Below are 27,450 nucleotides of genomic sequence, written 5' to 3' on the forward strand. Positions count from 1 at the left end.
CAGACTTTAACTCTGCTTGAGTTTTGGTCAAATTGTTTCTCTCTTTGAACTAACAGGAGGATGAAGCGTCTGGGGAGAGCGAGGCACAGAACAGAAACACTGGTGAACATAATCGGAGCGTTTTAAAGTCTTGTTTTCAGTCCGTTCTAAACCTCCTGCCTCTGGTTCCGGTTGGACTGGAGTTTGTTCTGGTCTCGGCTCGGGTCCTGGTCCTGGTCCTGGTCCTGGTTCTGGTTCTGGTTCTGGTTCTGGGCCCGGTCCTGGTTCTGGTTCTGGGCCCGGTTCTGGTTCTGGTTCTGGGCCGGTCCGGGCAGCAGTCGGGTCACGTGGCCGATGCCTTTGGTGACGCCCTCCCTGAACAGGAGTTTGGCCCCGAGGCGCAGATACTCCGAGTGTTTGAGGAACCGGAAGTGAACCTCAGCGCGCTCGCCGCTCCGAAGCTCCTCCTGGAACAGCAAAAGCACCAGATCATCAGATGCCCTCCCACTCCTCTGTCACGTCACTTTATGTCTGTTTTTTGCTGACTAAAACAAACAATAAGAGAATTAAATATAGCCGCAAGCGGCGATGATCGGCCCTCACCACGCCACCGCAAGAGGAGGGGGAGGGGGGGTTGACCTTTTGTTACACCTGAATTCTCCCCTTGGCTTTACATATGAAGGGAGAGGTTCGCGGCGCTGCCTTTGATGGACTCCTGAAGATGAGATAATGAGTCTAACGAGTTTGTAAAAGTCTAAAGTATAAACATGTCAGAGTTCTGCCCATTTCCCCATTGGAATGACACGGGAGGTTTCTGTCATCGCTACGGTTACGCCCCAACAATACGACATGGGTCTCATTGACTTTTTTGATTGCGGTGCCAAAATGGAATTTTGTGCAAAATTTTGTAAAATTTTGAAAAATGAAACATTTGACCTCCATATAACAGTTCATGTCCCTCTGTAGGGGGCGCTGTGGCGCCAAATACATTCGTTTCACTTCAAATACATTTAGGGCAAAGGGTTTAACAACTGATTCAAATTTGACGCAGTTCGAATTTTATCTGCACAAACGGCAGGGAAATTTCCTAAATTCTAGCTACAGTTGGCGGTTTCGCCGCTCAGAGACCGTGACAGAGAAAGTCATTTGAATAACGTTTGATGTCCCACTCCTCAAAACACCATTTTCACACAATTTCGGCTTCTTCTGGCCAGCGCCCTGAGGGGGAGGAGTTTGTAAAAGTACGACGTTTGGAAAAACTCTCGAGTCACGCTTAGAACATGTTGATCCAAGATGGCCGACATTTGGTTGGGCGGACGGCGTCGCCGTAGTAATATTTTTGACTTCTCTTGTCGCCATCTTCCTCTGCGCCAAATTTCATGATCCTAGGATTCGATTGTTTAGGGGCAATTTCCAATCTCTCAATGTTTATTTTGTACATTTGGGGCCAATTTTTTATTTAGAAAAGGGAAATAACCAGAATGATGATGATGATGATGATGATGATGATGATGATGAAGATGAAGATGAAGAAGAAGAAGAAGAAGAAGAAGCGATGGGTACTTTGTGTTTTTGGCCCTCTAAACAGGAAGAATGTTATTTTATATGAACGGAACCTGCAGGAGACGGAACAGATTCATGAGCTTTACATCCCACCATTACATCCTCGTGTAAAGCGCTCGTTTAGTAATGTTCCATTTTCCCTTGTGGCGCTCGGGCCTAATAAATGACAAAACCAGATACTGTAGAAACAGATTCAGCTGAATTCACAGCTCTTTTTCTACAATGAAGTCTCCAGGACGAATGAGGGTCACTCCTGTTTACACCTGAAAATATCCTAATCACTGTGGCATATGCAGATGACCACTTCATGTTGCCATGGTGACAGGAATGTCACCACACAGGAATTATCACTAACAAAGTCCCGTATGATTTATGACGTCTGCAGGAGCAGAGAACGTGAGCAAACAAACAGACACTTTGAACGGTGGAAATGACTTCTTTTGGATTCAAATGAACTCAAAGAGTCGTTTTCTCTCCAAGACAAAAGCTCAAACGCTAAAAAGACTGATTTTAGTCCAAATCATCTGGTCACAGACGGCGTCCACAAGTGACTTCACTGTACGTCATGTTATTGTGTTCTACATGTTCATTTCACCCTTTTATAACTTGTCTTGTGGATCATTTTACCTTTGTAACTATTGTGGTTAATTCTGAACAATATATCAAGCTCTGGCTGCGTGCTGATTGGCTGCGTGCTGATTGGCTGCGTGCTGAGTGTGCTGCGTGCTGATTGGCTGCGTGCTGAGTGTGCTGCGTGCTGATTGGCTGCGTGCTGATTGTGCTGCGTGCTGATTGTGCTGCGTGCTGATTGGCTGCGTGCTGATTGGCTGCGTGCTGATTGGCTGCGTGCTGATTGTGCTGCGTGCTGATTGGCTGCGTGCTGATTGGCTGCGTGCTGATTGGCTGCGTGCTGATTGGCTGTGTCCTGATTGTGCTGCGTGCTGATTGGCTGCGTGCTGATTGGCTGCGTGCTGATTGGCTGCGTGCTGATTGGCTGCGTGCTGATTGTGCTGCGTGCTGATTGGCTGCGTGCTGATTGGCTGCGTGCTGATTGGCTGCGTGCTGATTGGCTGCGTGCTGATTGGCTGCGTGCTGATTGGCTGCGTCCTGATTGTGCTGCGTGCTGATTGGCTGCGTGCTGATTGGCTGCGTGCTGATTGGCTGCGTGCTGATTGGCTGCGTGCTGATTGGCTGCGTGCTGATTGGCTGAAGCCACGGCGCAAAAGCACTTCACCCGCAGGGGTAAGTCCGAAAGACAAGTCTGTTCCATTCGAGTTTCCGTCTGAGGAGGTCCATGAGCGCGGACTCATCTCTGGCCTAGCGACGCTAAGCTAAGCTAAGCTAAGCTAAGCAAGACAAAGCCATTCCAGAGCCACAAGCTAACTTCCTGTCCCAGAACTAAGAATTCTGTGTCCGTTTTTAAACGTGATTGAGACTGCATCATACAAACATGAACAATGACACTGAACACGAACCATGAACAATGACACTGAACATGAACAATGACACTGAACACGAAACATGAACAATGACACTGAACACGAAACATGAACAATGACACTGAACACGAAACATGAACAATGACACTGAACACGAAACATGAACAATGACACTGAACACGAAACATGAACAATGACACTGAACACGAAACATGAACAATGACACTGAACACTAAACATGAACAATGACACTGAACACGAAACATGAACAATGACACTGAACACGAAACATGAACAATGACACTGAACACGAAACATGAACAATGACACTGAACACTAAACATGAACAATGACACTGAACACGAAACATGAACAATGACACTAAACATGAACAATGACACTGAACACCAAACATGAACAATGACACTGAACACCAAACATGAACAATGACACTGAACACTAAACATGAACAATGACACTGAACACGAAACATGAACAATGACACTGAACAATGACACTGAACACGAAACATGAACAATGACACTGAACACGAAACATGAACAATGACACTGAACACCAAACATGAACAATGACACTGAACACGAAACATGAACAATGACACTGAACACGAAACATGAACAATGACACTGAACACGAAACATCTGATCTGAGGGGTTTTCCTGCAGGTTGTGGGTTTGACTCCTGATCTGAGGGGTTTTCCTGCAGGTTGTGGGTTTGACTCCTGATCTGAGGGGTTTTCCTGCAGGTTGTGGGTTTGACTCCTGATCTGAGGGGTTTTCCTGCAGGTTGTGGGTCAGAATCCGTACCTTTCCTTGCAGTCTCTCCACCGTTGCCGTCTGCCTCACGTTCCCCACGTGAACTGTGACCTGGAACCCGCGGCGGAATGTTTTGGCGTGGAACAAAAGCACGATGGCGGCTTCAAACTCGCAGCAGATGGTTGGGTTCATTTTAGGACTCACCATCACCATGCCCTGCCCAAAAGCACAACACAAACATTGTATTTTTTTTGCATTCTCAAGCAACTAGCAATTACTTTAGTATTCAACAGTCGGAACGTTATTTCTACAGTAGATTTTTAACCAAATATTCTGCGTTTCCCAAAAGGTTGAAGTGTGGTCACTGAAAGCTTCTAGACAAAGAATTCATTTTGTGGACTTCAAACTTGAATAAATCAGGTCAGAATTAGATCTCAACATTTGCGTTGTGTTTGTTTAGGTGCAACTTTCATGAGGGAGAAAGAGAGATCTGCCTCTGAGTTACAATGTCCCGTGTAAATCCAGAAATAAAGTGAATTCTGTGAATGAACAGATACTTTAGAAGACGATTGGACCATTTTGTAGTTTCTCAAACCTTTTCTTTTTTGTAATCTTTTATATACTCGCTCACTCCTGTTTATTTTAGACGTGTAAATGTTTTTATTCTGTTTGCAGCTGATTCTGCCCAGGCCCGCTCAGTAAAGAGGTCTAAATGGTTCTTAACTGGTTAAATAAAGGCTAGTGTAAAACCTGTAACTCCAGTCGTCTGTGTGTGTGTGTGTGTGTGTGTGTGTGTGTGTGTGTGTCTCTGTGTGTCTGTGTGTAGGTGTGTGTGTCTGTGTGTAGGTGTGTGTGTGTCTGTGTGTGTGTCTGTCTCTGTGTGTGTGTGTGTCTGTGTGTAGGTGTGTGTGTGTGTGTGTGTGTCTGTGTGTGTGTCTGTCTCTGTGTGTGTGTGTCTGTCTGTGTGTGTGTGTGTGTGTGTCTGTCTCTGTGTGTGTGTGTCTGTCTCTGTGTGTGTGTGTCTGTCTCTGTGTGTGTGTGTCTGTGTGTAGGTGTGTGTGTGTGTCTGTGTGTGTGTGTGTCTGTGTGTGTGTAGGTGTGTGTGTGTGTCTGTGTGTAGGTGTGTGTGTCTGTGTGTGTGTGTGTGTCTGTGTGTGTGTGTGTGTGTGTGTGTGTGTGTCTGTGTGTAGGTGTGTGTGTGTCTGTGTGTGTGTGTGTCTGTGTGTAGGTGTGTGTAGGTGTGTGTGTGTAGGTGTGTGTGTGTCTGTGTGTGTGTGTGTCTGTGTGTAGGTGTGTGTAGGTGTGTGTGTGTAGGTGTGTGTGTGTCTGTGTGTGTGTGTGTCTGTGTGTAGGTGTGTGTAGGTGTGTGTGTGTAGGTGTGTGTAGGTGTGTGTGTGTGTGTGTGTGTGTGTCTGTGTGTGTAGGTGTGTGTGTGTGTGTGTGTGTGTGTGTCTGTGTGTGTGTGTGTGTGTGTGTGTGTGTGCTGACCTTGCGCAGCAGCGAGCGGTCGAAGTTGCCCAGGGCGAGTGTGGCGGCTTGTCCAGCGCGCAGCACACGACAGGCCGAGCGGTTCCTCTGGATGCTCCCGACTCTGAGCCTCAGGAACCGGCCCTGGTCTGTGGGGCCCACGACCAGACGCTCCCCCTCTCTGCATACGCCACTGCAACAAACACACACGCTTAACACGCCACTGCAACGCACACACACGCTTAACACGCCACTGCAACACACACACACACACACGCTTAACACGACACTGCAACACACACACACACGCTTAACACGACACTGCAACACACACACACACGCTTAACACAACACTGCAACACACACACACACACGCTTAACACGACACTGCAACACACACACACACGCTTAACACGACAAAGCAACGCACACACACGCTTAACACGACACAGCAACACACACACACGCTTAACACGACACAGCAACGCACACACACGCTTAACACGACAAAGCAACGCACACACACGCTTAACACGACACTGCAACACACACACACACACGCTTAACACGACACTGCAACACACACACACACACGCTTAACACGACACTGCAACACACACACACACGCTTAACACGCCACTGCAACACACACACACACGCTTAACACGACACTGCAACACACACACACACACTTAACACAACACTGCAACACACACACACACACGCTTAACACGACACTGCAACACACACACACACGCTTAACACGACAAAGCAACGCACACACACGCTTAACACGACACAGCAACACACACACACGCTTAACACGACACTGCAACACACACACACACGCTTAACACGACACTGCAACACACACACGCTTAACACGACACTGCAACACACACACACGCTTAACACGACACTGCAACACACACACACACACACACGCTTAACACGACACTGCAACACACACACACACGCTTAACACAACACTGCAACACACACACGCTTAACACGACACAGCAACGCACACACACGCTTAACACGACAATGCAACACACACACACACACACACACGCTTAACACGACACTGCAACACACACACACACACGCTTAACACGACACAGCAACACACACACACGCTTAACACGACACTGCAACACACACACACGCTTAACACGACACAGCAACACACACACACGCTTAACACGACACAGCAACACACACACACGCTTAACACGACACAGCAACGCACACACACGCTTAACACGACACTGCAACACACACACACACGCTTAACACGACACTGCAACACACACACACACGCTTAACACGACACTGCAACACACACACACACGCTTAACACGACACTGCAACACACACTTAACACGACACTGCAACACACACACACACACTTAACACGACACTGCAACACACACACGCTTAACACGACACTGCAACACACACACGCTTAACACGACACTGCAACACACACACACACGCTTAACACAACACTGACACACTGAGCATTTCTGACTCAAATCGCCTTCATTACAAGTGTGTCGGGACTTGCTTTTGTTTATTTCCCCATGGTAATTCCCTCTGCTGCCAGTAGATGGAGCGCTAACACAAATCGTGATGAAGGAACGCCTGACTGAGACAGTGTGTGTGTGACGACATTTGCACTCGATCAAAAATGGGCAAAAACGCGCTTTTTGTGCCGTCAGAACTTTAAAGATGAAGATGACGCTTTTGTCGGCGCAGTTACCACGTCTCACCTGTAGAGGGTGCCTCCCACCACCGTGCCCACGTCTGGGACCGAGTAGATCTCGTCCACCTGAAACACCAGAGGTCAAAAAGGTCAAAGTTGTGTAAAGCTCTTCTGAACTCTTCACGAGGAAATTAATGTTGAAAGGAACGTGAGAGTTTAGGACGGTAAAGCGGGCGTGGTGTGGAGAAGATGTGGTGCGGGCGTGGTGAGGGCGTGGTGCGGGCGTGGTGTGGGTGTGGTGCGGGCGTGGTGCGGGTGTGGTGCGGGCGTGGTAAGGGCGTGGTGAGGGCGTGGTGCGGGCGTGGTGAGGGCGTGGTAAGGGCGTGGTGAGGGCGTGGCGAGGGCGTGGTGAGGGCGTGGCGAGGCGCGGGCGTGGTGAGGGCGTGGTAAGGGTGTGGTGAGGGCGTGTGGTGCGGGCGTGGTGAGGGTGTGGTGCGGGCATGGTGAGGGCGTGGTGAGGGCGTGGTGCGGGCGTGGTGAGGGTGTGGTGAGGGCGTGGTGAGGGCGTGGTGAGGGCGTGGTGCGGGCGTGGTGAGGGTGTGGTGCGGGCATGGTGAGGGCGTGGTGAGGGCGTGGTGAGGGCGTGGCGAGGCGCGGGCGTGGTGAGGGCGTGGTAAGGGTGTGGTAAGGGTGTGGTGAGGGCGTGTGGTGCGGGCGTGGTGAGGGTGTGGTGCGGGAATGGTGAGGGCGTGGTGAGGGCGTGGTGCGGGCGTGGTGAGGGTGTGGTGAGGGCGTGGTGAGGGCGTGGTGCGGGCGTGGTGAGGGTGTGGTGAGGGCGTGGTGAGGGTGTGGTGAGGGTGTGGTGAGGGCGTGGTGTGGGCGTGGTGAGGGCGTGGTGTGGGCGTGGTGAGGGCGTGGTGTGGGCGTGGCGCGGGCGTGGCGAGGGCGTGGTGAGGGCGTGGTGTGGGCGTGGTGAGGGCGTGGTGTGGGCGTGGTGTGGGCGTGGTGTGGGCGTGGTGTGGGCGTGGTGAGGGCGTGGTGAGGGCGTGGTGTGGGCGTGGTGTGGGCGTGGTGAGGGCGTGGTGTGGGCGTGGTGTGGGCGTGGTGAGGGCGTGGTGTGGGCGTGGTGAGGGCGTGGTGTGGGCGTGGTGTGGGCGTGGTGTGGGCGTGGTGAGGGCGTGGTGTGGGCGTGGTGTGGGCGTGGTGTGGGCGTGGTGTGGAGAAGGCGTGGCAGACCTGGAACTCGGTGAGCTGCTGCATGAGCTCCTCCTGCTCTTTGCTGTTGCTCAGAGGAGGAAGAACGTTCAGAAAGACTTTGAGGAGGTCAAGACTCTGTCCAGAGACCGAGGACACGGTGAAGATCGGCGTCACGCTGAGGGACGAGGAGGACAAACAAGGGTCAGAGCGTCACGCTGAGGGACGAGGAGGACAAACAAGGGTCAGAGCGTCACGCTGAGGGACGAGGAGGACAAACAAGGTCAGAGCGTCACGCTGAGGGACGAGGAGGACAAACAAGGTCAGATCGTCACGCTGAGGGACGAGGAGGACAAACAAGGTCAGATCGTCACGCTGATCCGGGTCCGGTCCTGGTCCAGTCACAGTCCTGGTCCGGTCCTGGTCCGGTCCTGGTCCAGTCACAGTCCTGGTCCGGTCCGGTCCTGGTCCAGTCACAGTCCTGGTCCGGTCCTGGTCCGGTCCTGGTCCAGTCACAGTCCTGGTCCGGTCCGGTCCTGGTCCAGACCTGGTTCCGTGGCTGAACTGCTGCGCTGCCATCACGGCGTCGTCCGTCCCGTTGATGACCACCGGGACCTTGTTACATCCCGGTTGTTTGAGGAGTCGCTGGAGCTGTCGGACCGTCCGCTCCACGGCCGCTCGACTGACCACGTCCACTTTACTGACCACGATGAAGACCGGGACTTTCAGAGCCATGGACAGGCCCAGGTGCTCCCGGGTCGTGCCCGCTGAGAGAGAAGAGGAAGACCAGCTGAGTTTAGACCTGCTTTAGTCCTGCTTTAGTCCTGCTTTAGTCCTGCTTTAGTCCTGCTTTAGACCTGCTTTAGACCTGCTTTAGACCTGCTTTAGACCTGCTTTAGACCTGCTTTAGTCCTGCTTTAGTCCTGCTTTAGACCTGCTTTAGTCCTGCTTTAGTCCTGCTTTAGTCCTGCTTTAGACCTGCTTTAGTCCCGCTTTAGACCCGCTTTAGTCCCGCTTTAGTCCTGCTTTAGTCCTGCTTTAGACCCGCTTTAGACCCGCTTTAGACCCGCTTTAGACCCGCTTTAGTCCCGCTTTAGTCCCGCTTTAGACCCGCTTTAGACCCGCTTTAGTCCCTCTTTAGACCCGCTTTAGTCCCGCTTTAGTCCTGCTTTAGTCCGGCTTTAGACCTGCTTTAGACCTGCTTTAGACCTGCTTTAGTCCTGCTTTAGACCTGCTTTAGTCCCGCTTTAGTCCCGGTTTAGTCCCGCTTTAGTCCCGCTTTAGACCTGCTTTAGTCCTGCTTTAGACTTGCTTTAGTCCTGCTTTAGACCTGCTTTAGACCTGCTTTAGACCCGCTTTAGACCCGCTTTAGACCCGCTTTAGTCCCGCTTTAGTCCCGCTTTAGTCCCGCTTTAGTCCCGCTTTAGTCCCTCTTTAGACCCGCTTTAGTCCCGCTTTAGTCCCGCTTTAGTCCCGCTTTAGACCCGCTTTAGACCTGCTTTAGACCTGCTTTAGACCTGCTTTAGACCTGCTTTAGTCCCGCTTTAGTCCCGGTTTAGTCCTGCTTTAGTCCTGCTTTAGTCCTGCTTTAGTCCTGCTTTAGTCCTGCTTTAGACCTGCTTTAGTCCTGCTTTAGACCTGCTTTAGACCTGCTTTAGACCCGCTTTAGACCCGCTTTAGACCCGCTTTAGACCCGCTTTAGTCCCGCTTTAGTCCCGCTTTAGTCCCGCTTTAGTCCCGCTTTAGACCCGCTTTAGACCCGCTTTAGTCCCGCTTTAGTCCCGCTTTAGTCCCGCTTTAGACCTGCTTTAGACCTGCTTTAGACCTGCTTTAATCCTGCTTTAGTCCTGCTTTAGACCTGCTTTAATCCTGCTTTAGTCCCGGTTTAACCTGCTTTAGACCTGCTTTAGTCCCGCTTTAGTCCCGCTTTCAGAAGCCTCTTATGACGACGACACAATCAAGGCAGTTCACGTCGCCCGGATCGGCGTCACCGGGGCCCCATCCTGGAGCCAGGCCTGGGATGGGTGCTCCATGGCGAGCGCCTGGTGACCGGGTCTTACCCCACGGGGCCCGGCCGGGCACAGCCCGAAAGAGCGACGTGGGGCCGCCCTCCCGTGGGCCCACCACCCGCAGGAGGATCCATAAGGGGCCGGTGCAGAGAGATCTGGGCGGCAGTCGACGGCAGGGGCCTCGGCGACCAGATCTCCAGACACAGAGACTAACCCTGGGGACATGGAATGTCACCTCGCTGGGGGGGAAAGAGCCTGAGCTTGTGCGGGAGGTTGAGCGATACCGACTAGATATAGTCGGCCTCACCTCCACGCACAGTTTGGGCTCTGGAACCCATCTCCTCGAGAGGGGCTGGACGCTCCACTTCTCTGGTGTTGCCCGCGGGGAGAGGCGGCGGGCTGGTGTGGGCTTGCTGATAGCCCCTCAGCTCAGCCACCACGTGTTGGAGTTTACCCCGGTGAACGAGAGGGTCGCGTCCCTCCGCCTTCGGGTGGGGGACAGGTCTCTCACTGTTGTGGCGGCCTACGGGCCGAACAGCAGTGCAGAGTACCCGGCCTTCTTGGAGTCCTTGGGAGGGGTACTGGACAGTGCACCGACCGGGGACTCCGTTGTTCTACTGGGGGACTTCAACGCCCACGTGGGCAATGACAGTGACACCTGGAGAGGGGTGATCGGGAAGAACGGCTTCCCCGATCTGAACCCGAGCGGTGTTCAGTTATTGGACTTCTGTGCTAGCCACGGATTGTCCATAACGAACACCATGTTCAAGCACAAGGGTGTCCATCAGTGCACGTGGCACCAGGACACCCTAGGCCGGAGGTCAATGATCGACTTTGTTGTCGTGTCATCAGACCTCCGGCCGCGTGTCTTGGACACTCGGGTGAAGAGAGGGGCAGAGTTGTCAACCGATCACCACCTGGTGGTGAGTTGGATCCGCTGGCGGAGGAGGAAGCCGGACAGACTTGGCAGACCCAAGCGCATTGTGAGGGTCTGTTGGGAACGTCTAGTGGAGCCCTCTGTCAGTAGGGTATTCAACTCGCACCTCCGGGAGAGCTTCTCCCATGTCCCGGGGGAGGCTGGGGACATTGAGTCCGAGTGGACCATGTTCTCCGCCTCCATTGTTGATGCGGCTGCTCGGAGCTGTGGTCGCAAGGTCTCCGGTGCCTGTCGTGGCGGCAACCCCCGAACCCGGTGGTGGACACCGGAAGTAAGGGATGCCGTCAGACTGAAGAAGGAGGCCTATCAGGCCACTCTGGCTTGTAGGTCTCCGGAGGTCATCGACGGGTATCGGCAGGCCAAGCGAGCCGCGGCTCGTGCTGTCGCAGAGGCAAAAACCCGGGCCTGGGAGGAGTTCGGGGAGGCCATGGAGGAGGACTATCGGTCGGCACCAAAGAAATTCTGGCAAACCGTCCGGCGCCTCAGGAAGGGGAAGCAGTGTCTCACAAACACCGTTTACGGTGCGGGTGGAGGCCTGCTGACCTCGACTGGGGATGTCGTCGGACGGTGGAAGGAATACTTTGAGGATCTCCTTAATCCCTCAGTCACGTCTTCCGAAGAGGAAGTAGAGACCGGGGACTCGGAGGCTGGCTCATCCATCACCCAAGCTGAAGTCACTGAGGTTGTTCGCAAACTCCTCGGTGGCAGGGCTCCGGGGGTGGATGAGATCCGCCCTGAGTACCTAAAGTATCTGGATGTTGTAGGACTGTCTTGGTTGACACGTCTCTGCAACATCGCGTGGCGTTCGGGGACCGTGCCTCTGGACTGGCAGACCGGGGTGGTGGTCCCTCTGTTTAAGAAGGGGGACCGGAGGGTGTGTTCCAACTACAGAGGGATCACACTCCTCAGCCTCCCGGGTAAGGTCTATTCCAAGGTACTGGAGAGGAGAATCCGACCGATAGTCGAACCTCGGATTCAGGAGGAGCAGAGTGGTTTTCGTCCCGGTCGTGGAACACTGGACCAGCTCTATACCCTCCATCGGGTGCTCGAGGGTTCATGGGAGTTTGCCCAACCAGTCCACATGTGCTTTGTGGATCTGGAGAAGGCTTTCGACCGTGTCCCTCGGGGTGTCCTTTGGGGGGTGCTCCGGGAGTACGGGGTCCGGGGCCCTTTGCTCAGGGCTGTCCGGTCCCTGTATGACCGGAGCAGGAGCTGTGTTCGCATTGCCGGCAGTAAGTCAGACCTGTTCCCAGTGCATGTTGGACTCCGCCAGGGCTGCCCTGTGTCACCGGTTCTGTTCATAATTTTTATGGACAGAATTTCTAGGCGCAGTCAGGGGTTGGAGGGGGTCCGGTTTGGGGACCACAGGATCTCATCTCTGCTGTTTGCAGACGATGTTGTCCTGATGGCTCCATCAAACCCGGACCTGCAACATGCACTGGGACGGTTTGCAGCCGAGTGTGAAGCGGCTGGGATGAGAATCAGCACCTCCAAATCCGAGGCCATGGTTCTCGACCGGAAAAAGGTGGCTTGCCCTCTCCAGGTGGGTGGGGTGTCCTTGCCCCAAGTGGAGGAGTTCAAGTATCTCGGGGTCTTGTTCACGAGTGAGGGAAGGATGGAGCGTGAGATCGACAGGCGGATCGGTGCAGCGGCTGCAGTGATGCAGTCGCTGCATCGGACCGTTGTGGTGAAGAGGGAGCTGAGCCGAAAGGCAAAGCTCTCTATTTACCGGTCGGTCTACGTTCCTACCCTCACCTATGGTCATGAGCTTTGGGTAGTGACCGAAAGAACAAGATCGCGGATACAAGCGGTCGAAATGAGTTTCCTCCGCCGTGTGGCTGGGCGCTTCCTTAGAGATAAGGTGAGGAGCTCGGCCACACGGGGGGAGCTCGGAGTAGAGCCGCTGCCCCTCCACGTCGAGAGGAGCCAGTTGAGGTGGCTCGGGCATCTGTTCCGGATGCCTCCTGGGCGCCTCCCTCGGGAGGTGTTTCAGGCATGTCCCACCGGGAAGAGGCCCCGGGGAAGACCCAGGACACGCTGGAGAGACTATGTCTCTCGGCTGGCCTGGGAACGCATCGGGATCCCCCCGGAGGAGTTAGAGGAAGTGTCTGGGGAGAAGGAAGTCTGGGAGTCCCTGCTCAGACTGCTGCCCCCGCGACCCGGCCCCGGATAAAGCGGCAGAAGATGGATGGATGGATAGTCCCGCTTTAGACCCGCTTTAGTCCCGCTTTAGTCCCGCTTAAGTGCTGCTTTAGACCCGCTTTAGTCCCGCTTTAGTCCCGCTTTAGTGCCGCTTTAGTGCCGCTTTAGTGCCGCTTTAGTCCTGCTTTAGACCTGCTTTAGTCCTGCTTTAGTCCTGCTTTAGTCCTGCTTTAGTCCTGCTTTAGTCCTGCTTTAGTCCTGCTTTAGTCCTGCTTTAGTCCTGCTTTAGACCTAATTTAGTCCTGCTTTAGACCTGCTTTAGTGCTGCTTTAGTCCTGCTTTAGTGCTGCTTTAGTGCTGCTTTAGTGCTGCTTTAGACCTGCTTTAGTCCTGCTTTAGTCCTGCTTTAGTCCTGCTTTAGTCCTGCTTTAGACCTGCTTTAGACCTGCTTTAGACCTGCTTTAGACCTGCTTTAGACCTGCTTTAGTCCTGCTTTAGTCCTGCTTTAGTCCTGCTTTGGTCCTGCTTTAGTCCTGCTTTAGTCCTGCTTTAGACCTGCTTTAGTCCTGCTTTAGTCCTGCTTTAGTCCTGCTTTAGTGCTGCTTTAGACCTGCTTTAGTCCTGATTTAGACCTGCTTTAGACCTGCTTTAGTCCTGCTTTAGACCTGCTTTAGACCTGCTTTAGTCCTGCTTTAGTCCTGCTTTAGTCCTGCTTTAGTCCTGCTTTAGACCTGCTTTAGTCCTGCTTTAGTCCTGCTTTAGTCCTGCTTTAGACCTAATTTAGTCCTGCTTTAGACCTGCTTTAGTGCTGCTTTAGTCCTGCTTTAGTGCTGCTTTAGTGCTGCTTTAGACCTGCTTTAGTCCTGCTTTAGTCCTGCTTTAGTCCTGCTTTAGACCTGCTTTAGACCTGCTTTAGTCCTGCTTTAGTCCTGCTTTAGTCCTGCTTTGGTCCTGCTTTAGTCCTGCTTTAGTCCTGCTTTAGACCTGCTTTAGTCCTGCTTTAGTCCTGCTTTAGACCTGCTTTAGTCCTGCTTTAGTCCTGATTTAGACCTGCTTTAGACCTGCTTTAGTCCTGCTTTAGTCCTGCTTTAGACCTGCTTTAGACCTGCTTTAGTCCTGCTTTAGACCTGCTTTAGTCCTGCTTTAGTCCTGCTTTAGTCCTGCTTTAGACCTGCTTTAGTCCTGCTTTAGACCTGCTTTAGTCCTGCTTTAGTCCTGCTTTAGACCTGCTTTAGTCCTGCTTTAGTCCTGCTTTAGTCCTGCTTTAGTCCTGCTTTAGTCCTGCTTTAGACCTGCTTTAGACCTGCTTTAGTCCTGCTTTAGTCCTGCTTTAGTCCTGCTTTAGACCTGCTTTAGACCTGCTTTAGTCCTGCTTTAGTCCTGCTTTAGACCTGCTTTAGTCCTGCTTTAGACCTGCTTTAGACCTGCTTTAGTCCTGCTTTAGACCTGCTTTAGACCTGCTTTAGTCCTGCTTTAGTCCTGCTTTAGTCCTGCTTTAGTCCTGCTTTAGTCCTGCTTTAGACCTGCTTTAGTCCTGCTTTAGTCCTGCTTTAGTCCTGCTTTAGACCTGCTTTAGACCTGCTTTAGTCCTGCTTTAGTCCTGCTTTAGACCTGCTTTAGTCCTGCTTTAGTCCTGCTTTAGTCCTGCTTTAGTCCTGCTTTAGACCTGCTTTAGTCCTGCTTTAGTCCTGCTTTAGACCTGCTTTAGTCCTGCTTTAGTCCTGCTTTAGTCCTGCTTTAGTCCTGCTTTAGTCCTGCTTTAGTCCTGCTTTAGACCTGCTTTAGACCTGCTTTAGTCCTGCTTTAGTCCTGCTTTAGACCTGCTTTAGTCCTGCTTTAGTCCTGCTTTAGTCCTGCTTTAGTCCTGCTTTAGACCTGCTTTAGACCTGCTTTAGTCCTGCTTTAGTCCTGCTTTAGACCTGCTTTAGACCTGCTTTAGTCCTGCTTTAGTCCTGCTTTAGACCTGCTTTAGACCTGCTTTAGTCCTGCTTTAGTCCTGCTTTAGACCTGCTTTAGACCTGCTTTAGTGCTGCTTTAGTCCTGCTTTAGACCTGCTTTAGTCCTGCTTTAGTCCTGCTTTAGTCCTGCTTTAGTCCTGCTTTAGACCTGCTTTAGTCCTGCTTTAGTCCTGCTTTAGACCTGCTTTAGACCTGCTTTAGTGCTGCTTTAGACCTGCTTTAGTGCTGCTTTAGTCCTGCTTTAGTCCTGCTTTAGACCTGCTTTAGACCTGCTTTAGTCCTGCTTTAGTCCTGCTTTAGTCCTGCTTTAGTCCTGCTTTAGTCCTGCTTTAGACCTGCTTTAGTGCTGCTTTAGTCCTGCTTTAGTCCTGCTTTAGTCCTGCTTTAGTCCTTCTTTAGTGCTGCTTTAGTCCCGCTTTAGTCTCTTACCGATGCCGGTGCTGGCGCTCACCATGAGCAGGGCGAAGTCGGGGCAGTAGGAGGTCAGTCCAAAGATGGTGGTCTTCAGATACTTGTGATGTCCGGCCAGATCCATGAACGTGATCATCTTTGAGGAGTTCTCACAGATCTGCTCTGCGGAGCGGGACTCACTGTAGTTCACCACCTGCAGCAGGAGAGGGCGGGGATTAGTCCTGCACCCGCCCACCTGCACCCGCCTTCCTGCTCCCGCCTTCATGCACCCTGCCCTCCTGACCCCGCCCTCCTTACCCCGCCCTCATGCCCCTGCCCTCCTGACCCCGCCCTCCAGACCCCGCCCTCCTGCTCCCGCCCTCCTGACCCGCCCTCCTGACCCGCCCTCCTGACCACGCCCTCCTGCTCCCGCCCTCATGCACACGCCCTCTTGCACCCGCCCTCCTGACCCCGCCCTCTTGCACCCGCCCTCCTGACCCCGCCCTCATGCACCCTGCCCTCCTGACCCCGCCCTCCTGACCCTGCCCTCCTGCACACACCCTCTTGCACCCGCCCTCCTGACCCCGCCCTCTTACACCCGCCCTCCTGACCCCGCCCTCATGCACCCGCCCTTCTGACCTGCCCTCCTGACCCCGCCCTCCAGACCCCGCCCTCCTGCTCCCGCCCTCCTGACCCGCCCTCCAGACCACGCCCTCCTGCTCCCGCCCTCATGCACCCTGCCCTCCTGACCCCGCCCTCCTGACCCTGCCCTCCTGCACACGCCCTCTTGCACCTGCCCTCCTGACCCCGCCCTCCTTACCCCGCCCTCATGCACCCGCCCTCCTGACCCCGCCCTCCAGACCCCGCCCTCCTGACCTGCCCTCCTGACCCCGCCCTCCTTACCCCGCCCTCATGCACCCGCCCTCCTGACCCCGCCCTCCAGACCCCGCCCTCCTGCTCCCGCCCTCCTGACCCCGCCCTCCTGCTCCAGCCCTCCTGACCCGCCCTCCTGCCCCGCCCTCCTGACCACGCCCTCCTGACCACGCCCTCCTGACCCCGCCCTCCTGCACCCGCCCTCCTGCACCCGCCCTCCTGCACCTGTCCTTTGCTGTTGAAGCCCAGGATCTCGAAGCTGATGGAGGAGGTTCTTCCCGTCTGGATCTCGTGCAGGTGCCTGAACAGGTTGAGGCGAGCTCGGCCACGCCCGTTGTCCAGCTCGCCCTGGGTCAGGACGCCGAGGAGAGTGGACTTCCCCGAGTCCACGTTCCCCAGGACGGCCACGCGCAGGTCCAGGAACTGAAGACCGGAGCCAGGACGGATTCAGACTGTGATTTATACTGACCTTTCATTACATTTAAGGTGCAAGAATTATGACTTTAAAGCTCAAGAGGGTCAAAAAAGGGTCACAAAGGGTCGCAAAGGGTCACAAAGGGGTCAAAAAGGGTCGCAAAGGGTCATAAAGGGGTCATAAAGGGTCGCAAAGGGTTACAAATGGTCACAAAGAGTCATAAAGGGTCGCAAAGGGGTCACAAAGGGTCTCACCTGCTGGTCGTCCGGAACTTTACGTACCAAAACCTCAGCGATTTTACGAGACACGTTTTGGTCAGAGTCGAAGTCCACCTCCCTCTCTCTGAGCAGAGCGATGTCTGCACCCACCCTGAAGAGGGAGAGAGGAAGAGAGGGTGAGAGGAAGAGAGAGGGTGAGAGGAAGAGAGGGTGAGAGGAAGGGAGGGTGAGAGGAAGAGAGAGGGTGAGAGGAAGAGAGGGTGAGAGGAAGAGAGGGAGAGAGGGTGAGAGGAAGAGAGGGAGAGAGGGTGAGAGGAAGAGCGAGGGTGAGGAAGAGAGGGTGAGAGGAAGAGAGGGTGAGAGGAAGAGAGAGGGTGAGAGGAAGAGAGGAAGAGATAGGGTGAGGAAGAGAGGGTGAGAGGAAGAGAGAAGGTGAGAGGAAGAGAGGGAGAGAGGAAGAGAGAGGGTGAGAGGAAGAGAGGGAGAGAGGAAGAGAGGGAGAGAGGAAGAGAGGGAGAGAGGAAGAGAGGGTGGGAGGAAGAGAGAGGGTGAGAGGAAGAGAGGAGAGAGGAAGAGAGGGAGGAGAGGAAGAGAGAGGGTGAGGAAGAGAGAGGGAGAGAGGAAGAGAGGGAGAGAGGAAGAGAGGGTGAGAGGAAGAGAGAGGGTGAGAGGAAGAGAGGGAGAGAGGAAGAGAGGGAGCGAGGAAGAGAGGGAGAGGAAGAGAGGGTGAGAGGAAGAGAGAGGGTGAGAGGAAGAGAGGGAGAGAGGAAGAGAGAGGGTGAGGAAGAGAGAGGGAGAGAGGAAGAGAGGGAGAGAGGGTGAGAGGAAGAGAGAGGGTGAGGAAGAGAGAGGGAGAGAGGAAGAGAGGGAGCGAGGAAGAGAGGGTGAGAGGAAGAGAGGGAGAGAGGAAGAGAGAGGGAGAGAGGAAGAGAGGGGAATCTCCACTAAACCTCGTCGGGTAGACTTACTTGTGTGCCATGCGGCTCAGGGGTCTTGAGCGATGCGTCCATGTCCCCTGGAGACAGTCCCACCAGGAGCCCGTTGTCTTCCACTCCGATCTGGTACACGGCTTCTCCTCGACCTTCCTGCAAACGCCACTTCAGCTGCGTCGCCAGGTTGCTCGAAACGATACGAGGACGGATTCACCAGCTTCAGCTGCACAAACAACTGTCACTCTACACCTCCTTTAGACCTCCTTTAGACCTCCTTTAGACCTCCTTTAGACCTCCTTTAGACCTCCTTTAGTCCTCCTTTAGTCCTCCTTTAGACCTCCTTTAGACCTCCTTTAGACCTCCTTTAGACCTCCTTTAGACCTCCTTTAGACCTCCTTTAGTCCTCCTTTAGTCCTCCTTTAGACCTCCTTTAGACCTCCTTTAGTCCTCCTTTAGACCTCCTTTAGACCTCCTTTAGTCCTCCTTTAGACCTCCTTTAGACCTCCTTTAGACCTCCTTTAGTCCTCCTTTAGACCTCCTTTAGTCCTCCTTTAGACCTCCTTTAGACCTCCTTTAGTCCTCCTTTAGTCCTCCTTTAGACCTCCTTTAGACCTCCTTTAGACCTCCTTTAGTCCTCCTTTAGACCCTCCTTTAGACCTCCTTTAGTCCTCCTTTAGACCTCCTTTAGTCCTCCTTTAGACCTCCTTTAGTCCTCCCTTTAGACCTCCTTTAGACCTCCTTTAGACCTCCTTTAGACCTCCTTTAGACCTCCTTTAGACCTCCTTTAGTCCTCCTTAGACCTCCTTTAGACCTCCTTTAGACCTCCTTTAGTCCCTCCTTTAGACCTCCTTTAGACCTCCTTTAGTCCTCCTTTAGTCCTCCTTTAGTCCTCCTTTAGACCTCCTTTAGTCCTCCTTTAGACCTCCTTTAGACCTCCTTAGACCTCCTTTAGTCCTCCTTTAGACCTCCTTTAGTCCTCCTTTAGACCTCCTTTAGACCTCCTTTAGACCTCCTTTAGACCTCCTTTAGTCCTCCTTTAGACCTCCTTTAGACCTCCTTTAGACCTCCTTTAGACCTCCTTTAGACCTCCTTTAGTCCTCCTTTAGACCTCCTTTAGTCCCTGGTTTAGTCCTGGTTCAGTCCTGGTTCAGTCCTGGTTTAGACCTGGTTTGGACCTGGTTTAGTCCTGGTTTAGTCCTGGTTTAGTCCCGTTTAGTCCTGGTTTAGTCCTGGTTTAGTCCTGGTTTAGTCCTGGTTTAGACCTGGTTTAGACCTACTTTAGTCCTGGTTTAGACCTGGTTTAGACCTTCTTTAGTCCTGGTTTAGTCTGGGTTTAGACCTCCTTTAGTCCTGGCTTAGACCTCCTTTAGTCCTGGTTTAGACCTCCTTTAGTCCTGGTTTAGACCTGGTCTAGACCTCCTTTAGTCCTGGTTTAGTCCTGGTTTAGTCCTGGTTTAGTCCTGGTTTAGTCCTGGTTCAGTCCTGGTTTAGACCTGGTTTGGACCTGGTTTAGTCCTGGTTTAGTCCTGGTTTAGTCCCGTTTAGACCTGGTTTAGACCTGGTTTAGTCCTGGTTTAGTCCTGGTTTAGACCTGGTTTAGTCCTGGTTCAGCCCAGGTTTAGTCCTGGTTTAGTCCTGGTTTAGACCTGGTTTAGACCTGGTTTAGTCCTGGTTTAGTCCTGTTTAGACCTGGTTTAGACCTGGTTTAGTCCTGGTTTAGTCCTGGTTTAGACCTGGTTTAGTCCTGGTTTAGTCCTGGTTTAGACCTGGTTTAGTCCTGGTTTAGACCTGGTTTAGTCCTGGTTTAGTCCTGGTTTAGTCCTGGTTTAGTCCTGGTTTAGTCCAGGTTTAGTCCTGGTTTAGTCCTGATTTAGTCCTGGTTTAGTCCAGGTTTAGTCCAGGTTTAGTCCAGGTTTAGTCCTGGTTTAGTCCTGGTTTAGACCTGGTTTAGTCCTGGTTTAGTCCTGGTTTAGTCCTGGTTTAGTCCTGGTTTAGTCCTGGTTCAGTCCTGGTTTAGTCCTGGTTTAGTCCTGGTTTAGTCCTGGTTTAGTCCTGGTTTAGACCTGGTTTAGTCCTGGTTTAGACCTGGTTTAGACCTGGTTTAGTCCTGGTTTAGCCCTGGTTTAGTCCTGGTTTAGCCCTGGTTTAGTCCTGGTTTAGTCCTGGTTTAGTCCTGGTTTAGACCTGGTTTAGACCTGGTTTAGACCTGGTTTAGACCTGGTTTAGACCTCCTTTAGTCCTGGTTTAGTCCTGGTTTGGACCTCCTTTAGTCCTGGTTTAGTCCTGGTTTAGACCTCCTTTAGACCTCCTTTAGTCCTCCTTTAGACCTCCTTTAGACCTCCTTTAGACCTCCTTTAGACCTCCTTTAGACCTCCTTTAGTCCTCCTTTAGACCTCCTTTAGTCCTGGTTTAGTCCTGGTTCAGTCCTGGTTCAGTCCTGGTTTAGACCTGGTTTGGACCTGGTTTAGTCCTGGTTTAGTCCTGGTTTAGTCCCGTTTAGTCCTGGTTTAGTCCTGGTTTAGTCCTGGTTTAGTCCTGGTTTAGACCTGGTTTAGACCTACTTTAGTCCTGGTTTAGACCTGGTTTAGACCTTCTTTAGTCCTGGTTTAGTCTGGGTTTAGACCTCCTTTAGTCCTGGCTTAGACCTCCTTTAGTCCTGGTTTAGACCTCCTTTAGTCCTGGTTTAGACCTGGTCTAGACCTCCTTTAGTCCTGGTTTAGTCCTGGTTTAGTCCTGGTTTAGTCCTGGTTTAGTCCTGGTTCAGTCCTGGTTTAGACCTGGTTTGGACCTGGTTTAGTCCTGGTTTAGTCCTGGTTTAGTCCCGTTTAGACCTGGTTTAGACCTGGTTTAGTCCTGGTTTAGTCCTGGTTTAGACCTGGTTTAGTCCTGGTTCAGCCCAGGTTTAGTCCTGGTTTAGTCCTGGTTTAGACCTGGTTTAGACCTGGTTTAGTCCTGGTTTAGTCCTGTTTAGACCTGGTTTAGACCTGGTTTAGTCCTGGTTTAGTCCTGGTTTAGACCTGGTTTAGTCCTGGTTTAGTCCTGGTTTAGACCTGGTTTAGTCCTGGTTTAGACCTGGTTTAGTCCTGGTTTAGTCCTGGTTTAGTCCTGGTTTAGTCCTGGTTTAGTCCAGGTTTAGTCCTGGTTTAGTCCTGATTTAGTCCTGGTTTAGTCCAGGTTTAGTCCAGGTTTAGTCCAGGTTTAGTCCTGGTTTAGTCCTGGTTTAGACCTGGTTTAGTCCTGGTTTAGTCCTGGTTTAGTCCTGGTTTAGTCCTGGTTTAGTCCTGGTTCAGTCCTGGTTTAGTCCTGGTTTAGTCCTGGTTTAGTCCTGGTTTAGTCCTGGTTTAGACCTGGTTTAGTCCTGGTTTAGACCTGGTTTAGACCTGGTTTAGTCCTGGTTTAGCCCTGGTTTAGTCCTGGTTTAGCCCTGGTTTAGTCCTGGTTTAGTCCTGGTTTAGTCCTGGTTTAGACCTGGTTTAGACCTGGTTTAGACCTGGTTTAGACCTGGTTTAGACCTCCTTTAGTCCTGGTTTAGTCCTGGTTTGGACCTCCTTTAGTCCTGGTTTAGTCCTGGTTTAGACCTGGTTTAGTCCTGGTTTAGTCCTGGTTTAGTCCTGGTTTAGTCCTGGTTTAGTCCTGGTTTAGACCTGGTTTAGTCCTGGTTTAGCCCTGGTTTAGCCCTGGTTTAGTCCTGGTTTAGCCCTGGTTTAGTCCTGGTTTAGTCCTGGTTTAGTCCTGGTTTAGACCTGGTTTAGACCTGGTTTAGACCTGGTTTAGTCCTGGTTTAGACCTCCTTTAGTCCTGGTTTAGTCCTGGTTTAGACCTCCTTTAGTCCTGGTTTAGTCCTGGTTTGGACCTCCTTTAGTCCTGGTTTAGTCCTGGTTTAGACCTGGTTTAGACCTGGTTTAGACCTGGTTTAGTCCTGGTTTAGCCCTGGTTTAGTCCTGGTTTAGCCCTGGTTTAGTCCTGGTTTAGTCCTGGTTTAGTCCTGGTTTAGACCTGGTTTAGACCTGGTTTAGACCTCCTTTAGTCCTGGTTTAGTCCTGGTTTAGACCTCCTTTAGTCCTGGTTTAGTCCTGGTTTGGACCTCCTTTAGTCCTGGTTTAGTCCTGGTTTAGACCTGGTTTAGTCCTGGTTTAGTCCTGGTTTAGACCTGGTTTAGACCTGGTTTAGACCTGGTTTAGTCCTGGTTTAGCCCTGGTTTAGTCCTGGTTTAGCCCTGGTTTAGTCCTGGTTTAGTCCTGGTTTAGTCCTGGTTTAGACCTGGTTTAGACCTGGTTTAGACCTCCTTTAGTCCTGGTTTAGTCCTGGTTTAGACCTCCTTTAGTCCTGGTTTAGTCCTGGTTTGGACCTCCTTTAGTCCTGGTTTAGTCCTGGTTTAGACCTGGTTTAGTCCTGGTTTAGTCCTGGTTTAGACCTGGTTTAGACCTGGTTTAGTCCTGGTTTAGTCCTGGTTTAGCCCTGGTTTAGTCCTGGTTTAGTCCTGGTTTAGTCCTGGTTTAGACCTGGTTTAGACCTGGTTTAGACCTGGTTTAGTCCTGGTTTAGACCTCCTTTAGTCCTGGTTTAGTCCTGGTTTAGACCTCCTTTAGTCCTGGTTTAGTCCTGGTTTGGACCTCCTTTAGTCCTGGTTTAGTCCTGGTTTAGACCTGGTTTAGTCCTGGTTTAGTCCTGGTTTAGACCTGGTTTAGACCTGGTTTAGACCTGGTTTAGTCCTGGTTTAGCCCTGGTTTAGTCCTGGTTTAGCCCTGGTTTAGTTCTGGTTTAGACCTGGTTTAGTCCTGGTTTAGTCCTGGTTTAGTCCTGGTTTAGTCCTGGTTTAGACCTGGTTTAGACCTGGTTTAGTCCTGGTTTAGTCCTGGTTTGCAACACAAGTAAAAGAACAGATAACTCCAATAGACGGAACCTCTCGTATTCTTAACAGGGAAAAGACATAAATACAAATAGCACAAGACAAAATAATACTAATACTAGAGGTAAAGTAAACAGTGACTTTACCTTGTATTCAATGTTTCCCTCTTCAGCCTGAAACAGAAGAACATTGAGCTTTAATCACAGTACACACAGTACACACAGTACACACAGTACACACAGTACACAGTACACACAGTACACACAGTACACACAGTACACAGTACACACAGTACACACAGTACACAGTACACAGTACACACAGTACACACAGTACACAGTACACACAGTACAAAGTACACACAGTACACACAGTACACACAGTACAAAGTACACAGTACACACAGTACACGCAGTACACAGTACACACAGTACACACAGTACACACAGTACACACAGTACACACAGTACACAGTACACACAGTACACACAGTACACACAGTACACAGTACACACAGTACACACAGTACACAGTACACACAGTACACACAGTACACAGTACACACAGTACACACAGTACACAGTACACACAGTACACACAGTACACACAGTACACAGTACACGCAGTACACGCAGTACACGCAGTACACAGTACACACAGTACACAGTACACACAGTACAAAGTACACACAGTACACACAGTACACACAGTACACACAGTACACACAGTACAAAGTACACAGTACACACAGTACACGCAGTACACAGTACACACAGTACACACAGTACACACAGTACACACAGTACACACAGTACACACAGTACACAGTACACACAGTACACACAGTACACAGTACACAGTACACACAGTACACAGTACACACAGTACACAGTACACACAGTACACAGTACACACAGTACACACAGTACACAGTACACACAGTACACAGTACACACAGTACACACAGTACACACAGTACACACAGTACACACAGTACACAGTACACAGTACACACAGTACACAGTACACACAGTACACAGTACACACAGTACACACAGTACACAGTACACACAGTACACACAGTACACAGTACACACAGTACACACAGTACACACAGTACACACAGTACACACAGTACACATAGTACACAGTACACACAGTACACACAGTACACACAGTACACACAGTACACACAGTACATACAGTACACACAGTACACACAGTACACACAGTACACGCAGTACACGCAGTACACGCAGTACACGCAGTACACGCAGTACACAGTACACACAGTACACACAGTACACACAGTACATACAGTACACACAGTACACAGTACACACAGTACACGCAGTACACGCAGTACACGCAGTACACACAGTACACACAGTACACGCAGTACACGCAGTACACAGTACACGCAGTACACACAGTACACACAGTACACGCAGTACACACAGTACACGCAGTACACACAGTACACACAGTACACAGTACACACAGTACACGCAGTACACAGTACACACAGTACACAAAGTACACAGTACACACAGTACACAAAGTACACAGTACACACAGTACACAGAGTACACACAATACACGCAGTACACGCAGTACACGCAGTAAACGCAGTACACACAGTACACAGTACACAGTACACACAGTACACAGTACACACAGTACACGCAGTACACGGTACACGCAGTACACACAGTACACACAGTACACAGTACACACAGTACACAGTACACAGTACACGCAGTACACACAGTACACAGTACACACAGTACACGCAGTACACAGTACACACAGTACACAGTACACAGTACACACAGTACACAGTACACACAGTACACAGTACACACAGTACACAGTACACACAGTACACACAGTACACACAGTACACACAGTACACACAGTACACACAGTACACACAGTACACAGTACACAGTACACAGTACACAGTACACACAGTACACAGTACACGCAGTACACAGTACACACAGTACACAGTAAACACAGTACACAGTACACGCAGTACACAGTACACACAGTACACAGTACATACAGTACACGCAGTACACAGTACACGCAGTACACAGTACACAGTACACGCAGTACACACAGTACACAGTACACACAGTACACACAGTACACACAGTACACACAGTACACACAGTACACAGTACACGCAGTACACAGTACACGCAGTACACAGTACAGGCAGTACACAGTACACACAGTACACAGTAAACACAGTACACAGTACACACAGTACACACAGTACGCAGTACACGCAGTACACGCAGTACACAGTACACGCAGTACATAGTACACGCAGTACACAGTACACGCAGTACACACAGTACACACAGTACACAGTACACGCAGTACACAGTACACGCAGTACACAGTACACGCAGTACACACAGTACACGCAGTACACGCAGTACACAGTACACACAGTACACGCAGTACACAGTACACGCAGTACACAGTACGCAGTACACACAGTACACAGTACACACAGTACACACAGTACACAGTACACACAGTACACACAGTACACAGTACACGGTACACGCAGTACACAGTACACGCAGTACACAGTACAGAGTACACGCAGTACACGCAGTACACAGTACACGCAGTACACAGTACACGCAGTACACAGTACACGCAGTACACGCAGTACACAGTACACACAGTACACACAGTACACAGTACACACAGTACACACAGTACACAGTACACGGTACACGCAGTACACAGTACACGCAGTACACAGTACAGAGTACACGCAGTACACGCAGTACACAGTACACGCAGTACACAGTACACGCAGTACACAGTACACGCAGTACACGCAGTACACAGTACACGCAGTAAACAGTACACGCAGTACACGCAGTACACAATACACGCAGTACACAGTACGCGCAGGACACGCAGTACACACAGTACACAGTACACGCAGTACACAGTACATGCAGTACACAGTACACGCAGTACACGCAGTACACACAGTACACGCAGTACACGCAGTACACACAGTACACAGTACACGCAGTACACAGTACACGCAGGACACGCAGTACACACAGTACACAGTACACGCAGTACACAGTAAAAGCAGTACACAGTAAAAGCAGTACACGCAATACACGCAGTACACTGTAACGTTTGTGTATTTTTACTTCTCTCGATTCCATTGTCGTGTAATTTGTGAGAATAATATAAACTAGGACTTCATTACTTAAGTACAAGTACGATTACAACAGGATTTACACGTTCCACCGTCTCAGGAAACCAAAACAGACACAAAAATACAGTATTGATACAAATAAATTGTGTCAAATTAACTTTTATAAACGTTGTGATGCTGATATGTCGTTTAAAATCATAATTAACACAGAAATAGGAAGAAAACTTAAAACGTACCGACTACTTAACATCAGTTTCATAATAATAGTGCAGCTCGTTGAAAACCTCACCTTTAGATTGACAATGACTTGCTGTAGTACAAGGCTCTGGAATAAAACCAGCAGGACCAGAACGAAATACAATAACAATAATAAGTGTTTTTATGTGTTTTATGGAGGATTTGAGCCGTTTGAAGGAGTAAACAAACCAGCATAATGCCATTTACAGCGAGGACAATATTTTAAAATCTTTGGCTTTCTAGCATCACTTAGTCCTGTAATAAATTATAACTTGTGCCGAATTATTGCTGGCTCATTCATTAAATAAGAAACACCTAAAAAACAATAGGAAACTTTTGTCCTCGTGGAGAAATTCTCGCGCACACAGTAAAATGCTTAAATATTGCGTGAGATTCAGTGTGACGTTGTTGTTGGGGGAAGAGATCGTGTGTTTACATCCTTTACACGTGGATCATTTGGCATTTCATTTAAATAACAAGTTGGTGAAGGTTTTTGGTGCGATATGTTCACAACTGTAGCTTTTAAACCGGAATATATGGGGAACGTAGCCGTGTTTCGCTGCGCTTTATGCGGCAGGACCAGACTCGGTTACGACGCGCCGCAGTTTTACCTCCGGAGGCAGGAACGGCGGCGGCGCGCGGTTCTTCTTGTTCTTATTCCGTTTTCTGCCGCCGCGTTTTCGTTTCCTCCGTTTGGACTTTTTGGCGGCTTCGGTCCCGGTCCCGGTCCCGGTCCCGGTGTCGTTGCCGCGCCGCTGCTGCTGCTGCTGCTGCTGCCGTGGCCCGGGGTTCGTGGCGCACTTCTCGGTCAGGTCCACCATCCTCCTCCGCCTCTTGCTCCGGGAGCCGAGTGTGAGCGGAGACTAGCGGCCGGAGGAGGAGCGCGGAGCGGCGGCCATGGGAGGCTCGAGGCCCCGGGGCAGAGCTGGAGCGGGGACCGGGGCTCACGGCCGGGGATGGAGCCGGGGATGGAGCACGGATCCCGGGCAGAGGAGGAGACCGAGGGAGGGATGCTCGCTCCTCAGCATCACGACCACACGAGCCTGTTCCGGGTGTCATTTCAAAGTAAAACCACAGCGGAAATGAATTAAAAAAGTAAAACTGGTCTTAGTACCGGAAGTAAATGTCCCATAGACTTTAAAAAATAAAAAAAAAATCTG

At 51.1% G+C, this 27,450-nt stretch overlaps 1 long non-coding RNA gene and 1 pseudogene across 1 annotated transcript; one reads left to right on the forward strand and one right to left on the reverse strand.

The window, feature by feature from the left end:
• LOC140377881 (GTP-binding protein 2-like) lies at positions 1-27,278 on the reverse strand (annotated as a pseudogene).
• Positions 19,140-20,110, forward strand: LOC140377904 (uncharacterized). Its single transcript, XR_011930138.1, has 3 exons — positions 19,140-19,226; positions 19,546-19,577; positions 20,051-20,110. It is a non-coding gene; the product is annotated as an uncharacterized lncRNA (long non-coding RNA).
• Positions 27,279-27,450: the final 172 nt, after the last annotated feature.

The sequence above is a fragment of the Eucyclogobius newberryi genome, unplaced genomic scaffold (assembly GCF_026437365.1).
Source record: "Eucyclogobius newberryi isolate DKJ021-1_F unplaced genomic scaffold, fEucNew1.0.hap1 SCAF_4, whole genome shotgun sequence".
NCBI classification, from domain to species: Eukaryota; Metazoa; Chordata; class Actinopteri; order Gobiiformes; family Gobiidae; genus Eucyclogobius; species Eucyclogobius newberryi.